This window comes from Cebus imitator, unplaced genomic scaffold (genome assembly GCF_001604975.1).
Source record: "Cebus imitator isolate Cc_AM_T3 unplaced genomic scaffold, Cebus_imitator-1.0 Scaffold87, whole genome shotgun sequence".
Classification (NCBI taxonomy): Eukaryota; Metazoa; Chordata; class Mammalia; order Primates; family Cebidae; genus Cebus; species Cebus imitator.
In genome coordinates, this window is record NW_016107402.1 from 6,716,489 (window position 1) to 6,723,062 (window position 6,574).

At 49.0% G+C, this 6,574-nt stretch overlaps 1 protein-coding gene across 32 annotated transcripts in view; it reads left to right on the plus strand.

Moving 5' to 3' along the window:
* Window positions 1–6,574, plus strand: part of EPB41 (erythrocyte membrane protein band 4.1) — a 220,493-nt gene that overhangs the window by 23,069 nt on the left and 190,850 nt on the right. For 13 of the 32 annotated variants that reach the window (XM_017534765.2, XM_017534767.2, XM_037740725.1 and 10 more), the window contains exon 1: window positions 4,453–4,676. The exons of 4 other annotated variants lie outside the window; for them this stretch is intronic. The gene's annotated coding sequence lies outside the window, so the exon portion shown is untranslated. Of the gene's footprint in view, window positions 1–4,450; window positions 4,677–6,574 lie in introns of those variants that run through there. 15 more of the 32 variants (XM_017534783.2, XM_017534766.2, XM_017534788.2 and 12 more) reach the window with 3 other exon arrangements.

Sequence of the window (6,574 nt, forward strand, 5' to 3'; positions counted from 1 at the left end):
ACAGTTACATAGATAGATAGTATACATGAGGCTGGGTGTGGTATCTCATGCTTGTAATCCCATCACTTGGGGCCAGGAGTTCGAGACCAGTCTGGGTAACACAATAAGACCCTGTCTCTACCAAAAAATTAAAAAAATTTGCTGGACATGATGGCACACCTGTGATCCCAGCTACTTGGGAGGCCGAGGTTGGAAGATTGCTTGAGCCCAGGAGGTCAAGGCTATAGTGAGCTGTGGCCATGCTACTGCACACCAGTCTGGGCAAAAAAGTGAGACCATTGTCTCAAAAAACAAGTAAACATGTAAGAAAAGGTACTAGAAGGGAAGGTCTCCCGAAAATATTGATGGTAGTTGGTTTTGATTGGTGGCTTTATGGTGACTTACATTTTTTCTCGTATTTCTAAATTTTCTATGAACAATTCAGTACTGCTAGTAAAAATAATCCCCATCTCACTGTATGAATGGTAATTCCCATCCCATTATAGCCTGTTTGATTTATCATTTGTGTTTACAAGTCTAAAATGACTGTGACTTTTATGGCCATGCGCAGGGTGGCAAGCACTACTCTTCATGTACTTTTGGTACCAGCATCAGTTTTCACTCAATAGTACTGTTCAGAACACTTTGCTGGTGGGCCCAGCTTTTCAAAGCGTTCTTCAGTCTCTTGCCACCCTCCACAACAGACAAACATTTTCCCCGTGCCCTATCACTGGGCTTCAGGCCGGCTGTGTCCCTAATCCGCCCACGTCCCAGATTTGGGTATGGTTCCCCCACCCTCCCCCTTTTCTTCCAATCTCATCTCTGCTAGGTCATCTGAGGCCTCATCTGTGCTCCCTGGCCTTCCCCACTGGTCACCACCTAATTTCACCATCTAATTTTACCCTCTTATGTGCAGCTGATGTTTGCTTTTGCTTGGGTTCAGTTTGCAGTGGGGAAGGATTAAGACCCTTTCACGCTGTCTTTTTTTTTTCCTTTTTTTTTTTTTGCTTAGTGCCCTTGACTGCTCCAGGGGCTAACAGGCAGCTAGCGAGGCCTGTATTCCCTAGGAAGGAACACAAGGGGTAGGGGGTGGGGAAGTAATGGTGGGATCAGCTGGCAGGCGAGATAGAGATGGCCCTTAGGGACCCCATCCTGGGGCTTGGAGCATGGCACAGCCGCCACCCAGATGTGAGCATGAAGCAGAGCTGTTTCTGCCTAGGAAATTAGCCTCAGAGATGGTGCTTGGGAACTTTTTACCCTTAGTACCTGATGATAGTCTCTGCAGGGTGAGCTGGGACTGGATGTCTGGTTTGCGGAAGTCTCAGAGGGCAGATGGGCCAAGGAGTAAAGGTAGTTTTTCTGCCTTCATATTAGGTCTTATTTATACCCCCACATCCTACTATGTGATAGGCCTGGCAACAATCAGAGATTGGGCACTTAGCCTAACAAGTGAAGATATTTGTCTAACATAAAAATTCCTCATGTGTGGATAGTACTTTACAGTTTACAAAGCCCTTTAATCTCCAGGCCAATAATTAAAAGCCAGCACTGGAATTCACGTCTTTCAGATTCTAAAGCCTGGGCCAGTGGATTTTGAATTGCTACTGCATGGCACTCTGAATTTCAGAGTGGTTCATACCTGCCTTGTGTCCAGCCCTTTTCTGTTAGCCTGAGACCACTACTTATTTTCAGTGTAATGATTATTAAATACTATACATTCTGTGCATCCAGCCAGCATCTTTAAATATCATGTGCCAATGGCTAGCACTTCATGGCATAGAGATTATTGGTTTTCATGAATCTGAATTTGCTGGATAACTTGGTGGTCGTAGGGGTGGTAAGCCACTGGTGATTGATCTTCTATCGCCATCCTTCATGGTACCAGATTTTCCTGTCTGATTGGCAAAGGAAGCCTGAGGCACAGAGGTAGTAGGTCTAGAACCCTGAATAAAAAGCATGGCTGAACCTGAGGACTTGAGGCAGGAGACCAGAGTATTTAAGAACAGGTGCAGCCAGGCACAGTAGCTCATGCCTGTAATCCCAGCACTTTGGGAGGCCAAGGCAGGTGGATCACCTGAGGTAGAGAGTTCGAGACTAGCCTGACCAACACAGAGAAACCCTGTCTCTACTAAAAATACAAAATTAGCCAGGCGTGGTGGTACATGCCCAGATACTCGGGAGGCTGAGGCAGGAGAATTGCCTGAACCTGGGAGGCAGAGGTTGCAGTGAGCTGAGATCACACCACTGCACTCCAGCCTGGGCAACAAGGGCAAACTCTGTCTCAAAACAAAACAAAAAGACCCAAACAAACAGGTGCTTCACCCTTAGTACACAGAATGACCCTGGCCAAGTCACCTGACCTTACCTCAGCTTCCTTATATATAAAATGAGGACATTCATTAACTGGTTCAACAAATATTTATTGAGTGTATACTGTTCTGGGAGATGAATACAGATACAGTTCCTATCTTCCTGAGCTTGCAGTCTAGTGGGTCTAGATTATAGCAACTTATTTGAGAGGCACAGTAAATAATAAATATATAGTCAAATGTCAAGTAGGGTAAGTGCTATGAAGCAAGTTAAAGCACAAGGACAAGGACAAGGGTGCTTTTAGATGGTGTAGTCAGGTGGTTTTCAAGGGATTTTTATGACGTTTCAAACAGACAATTTACATAACATGCTCAGCTCAGTGCTGACAATTGCATGCTTAACAAATATATGACTACACTTGCCAGTTCTACACCTCTCAGTCCATATTTTAGTCTCCAAATAGTAGTAATAATTAACACACATAGATCTTACTCTGAGCTAGGCACTGCTCTAAACCCTTTACATATTTTCACTCATTTAGTTCTTTTTTTTGAAATAGAATCTCGCTCTTGTTGCCCAGCCTGGAGTGCAATGGTGTGATCTTGGCTCTCTGCAGCTTCTGCCTCCTGGGTTCAAGTGATTCTCCTGCCTCAGCTTCCTGAATAGCTGGGATTAAAGGTGACTGCCACCACGCCCGGCTAATTTTTGTATTTTTAGTAGAGATGGGGTTTCACCATGTTTGCCAGGCTGGTCTTGAACTCCTGACCTCAGGTGATCTTCCCACTTCGGCCTCCCAAAGTGCTGGGATTACAGGTGTGAGCCATCACACTTAGCCTAATTCTTAAATAAACTCTATCAGGTAGGAATTACTATTATCTTTCTCCCTCCCCAACCCCCATTTTTGTTTTTAGAGATGGAGTCCTGCTTTGTTGCCCAAGCTGGAGTGGAATGGTATGATCCCAGCTCACTGTGGCCTTGAACTCCTGGACTTGAGCAATCCTCCTGTCTCAGCCTCCCACTATAGGTGGGAGTCCCAGCTACTTGGACATATTATCTATCTCGTTTTATGGTGTTGAAAAATGAAGCACGGGGAAAATCAAACAATTAGGAAGGTCTGGAGACTAAGAATGTAACCCAGGCCATCTGTTTCTAGAGGCTGTGCTGGGAGTGTGAAGGGGCTGTGATGAGATATCAGGAATGTCTAGTTGGTGTCTACAGGCTCTGCTGTCAGATTGCCTGCCTTTTTATCCTGTCAGGTCTAAGTCTCTCTGCTTCAGTTTCCTCATCTCTAAAATGGAACACCAGATCCCATCTTACTTTCTAGGCATCAGGCTTAAAACAAGCTTTCTTTCTGCACGGTGGGTCTGAAGCCTGTTCAGAGACCAGCCTAGCAGGGAGTTACGGAGTCTCTGACACTTCTGGAAAGAAATAAAGACACACCAAGCAATTGTCAGAGCAACCCTAAGTTCATCTGGAGACCAGACCTCGGAAGCTGAGTCTTTATAATTTTGATATTGCCAGGGGGGAATTAGAAGATCCTTAAATGCAGAAGACAGGTTCAGTCTTGGCGTGGCCTCAAGACTTAGCTTCCATTTCAGCCCTTACACAGCTAGTAGGAGAGGTAAAGTCTCATCGAATGTCAGGGTGGGAAGGGCGCCTAGACACATTCAAACCAGTGGATGCAGAAACTGAAACATAGAGAAGCTGAGTGACTTACCGGAGGTCACTAAGCGTTGGGGTGGCCTGGCTACAACCTCTATGTGAGGTCTTTCTCTGAGGCTACCAAATCTCAGCGTCTTACCTGGGTCTCCTCCAAGAGGAAAGGATCTCACCTTCGTCCAGGGCTGTAGCTGCCTCAGGGCCCACGTGGGTGCCGCGGGATCCCGGAATACCCCGGCTCCAGACCGGGTTCAGCTTGCGCGTGCGCACACGTGGCCAGCCCCTTGCCTTTTCCTCTCTTTTTCCTTCCCCTCTCCTCTCCTTACCGGCCTAGGGGAGGGGGGAAACAAGAGGAGCTAGAAGTTGGCCTCAGCCAATGGGCGGACGGGCCGCGGGCCCGGCCCCCTCCTTCCCTCCAGTGCGGCCCAATAGAAATTTACTACAATGTTGTGGCGAACCGAGGGGGAGGGGCGCGGGCGAGCGGGCGGGCTGCGGGCCGGGCCGGCCTCGCCTCGCAGAGGGAAGGCGGGAGGGCGCGCGCCAGGGCCGCTAGTCTGCTCGCTCGCTCGCTCCCTCCCTCCGCTGGTGGGTTTAGTCAGTCAGCTAGTAGCAGCCCGCGGGCCAGCGAGCCGCAGAGCGCCCGAGCCTGGGACGCCGGCGCCTCCTTCTGCCATTGTTCGTCTGGCTGTAGCAGCGAGGGGCGCGGGAGTTCGGCCCCGGAGCCACCGGTGAGGCGAGGCGGCGGCGGCGGCGCGGGAGACGGGGCGGGGGGGCGTGGAGCTGTCCCCGTGGGGACGGTCCTGGCGGCCGCGGCGGCGCTGCAGCCTCTTTGTCTGCAGCCCCCTACAGGCCCCGGGCCGGGGCGCGGGCTCTCCCGCGGAGGGGCCTCGTGCGCACGCCGGGGCGCGAGCCGGGACGCGGCCTGAGGAGCCAGGGGCCGGCCCGAGCCGCCGAGGCTAGGGGAAGGGGTTGCGTCGCGGGAGCTTTGGAAAGTTAGGCTTGGGGTGTATTTTTGACGAGGGTAAGTCGGTCCCCTCGGGTGCGTCAACCACGGTGCAGTGGGCAGGAGCCTCGGGAGAAAACCAAATGCGGAGAATCGCAGGTTTCAGACGGTGAAGGTGTTGCGTGCAGACGCGGAGCGATTTCCTCCTGGCGAGGGAGCGGGGTTGTCTGCAGAAGTCAGGCGGAATCTCAGGGCTGCAGGGAACCCAGGCGGGACTTCGCAGGCCTTCCCGCCACCGACGCCTGCATCATTGAAAAACACGTTCCTCGAACCCGGGGGAGTCAAACGCTTTCCCCCTTAGTCTTCAGGGTTCCCAGCGAGCAGAGGGTTAAATCTATTCTCTCAGCGTCGTGACCTCCTTTTTCAGTTCGCGCATCTGTCGGCTTGGAAACCTTCCCCCGTGCTCGCTGGGCTGCTGTACCTGTGGAGAGGCCGGGTCTGGGCTCGCCCTCCGAGATGCACCAGCAGGCCTTTATTCCTGGGGAGGTTTTGCCAAAACAAGGTCATGTTCCCCAAGAACAGACATTCTCTTGAGAGAAAGTGATCTCACGTGAAGCAAATTGCTGATGGACTGGTTTCTGGCCACATGATCGCGATTGTCATCCTGTTGTTTCTCTAACTGCACCCTATACCCTGCCATAAATGACTAGTCTGTGGAGACTTGTTTTTTGCATGTGGTTGCTCATTAGGAGATAGTTTTTTCCTTTCTTTTTTTTTTTTTTTTTTTCAGTAGTCTGGGTGATTTCACAGCTGCTATTTTGCTCCCTTCTGTTTTTAGGGAAAATTGCAAGAAATGGTTGTGTCTGTGTCTTGGATATTATTAGAGTGGATTTATACTCTCTTGAGGATGTACTGTAGTCAATGCTGTTGCTCATTGTTGTTTTCTGTATTCTCAGTCCTGGCAAATATTTTAGTTGATTAAAGGGAAAAATCCCTTTAATCAAAAGCAGGATATATAGCCTGTATATATTTCTTCTCGTCCCAATTTTGTTAATGTAGCACTAACCTCTACTTTTTATGGAAACTTGATGTACTCTTCATTTTCCTTTTTTGTAAATTGAAAGTGTAATCAGTTCTTTGCCAGTTGTAAAATTTTTGGTTTGGGGTATTGTTAATATAATCCATGTAGAGTACATGCTATCTGGCATACAGTAAGCACTCAATAAATGGCAGATTCAAAAATAGGTGTAATAACTGAACAGCAGATTGCCTTAGCATCAAAGTAGTTAATTCGAGTGCTTTCTATAAGAAGCTTATAATTAAGGTAAAGATAAATAGTATTCATATACCTTGGGAAACAAGTACAGTATATCTTTGCCACTATTAAAAGTGAACTTAGCCAGGAACAGTGGCTCACGCCTGTAATCCCAGCACTTTGGGAGGCCAAGGCAGGTGGATCACTTGAGGTCAAGAGTTCGAGACTAGCCTGGCCAGCATGGTGAAACCCCATCTCTAATGAATACAAAAAAGTAGTGGGGCACGGTGGTGTGTGCTTGTAATCCCAGCTACTCAGGAGGCTGAGGCGGAAGAATCGCTTGAACCTGGGAGGCAGAGGTTGCAGTGAGCCCAGGTTGCAGCACTGCACTCCAGCCTGGGCAACAGAGCAAAACTGTCTCAAAAAAA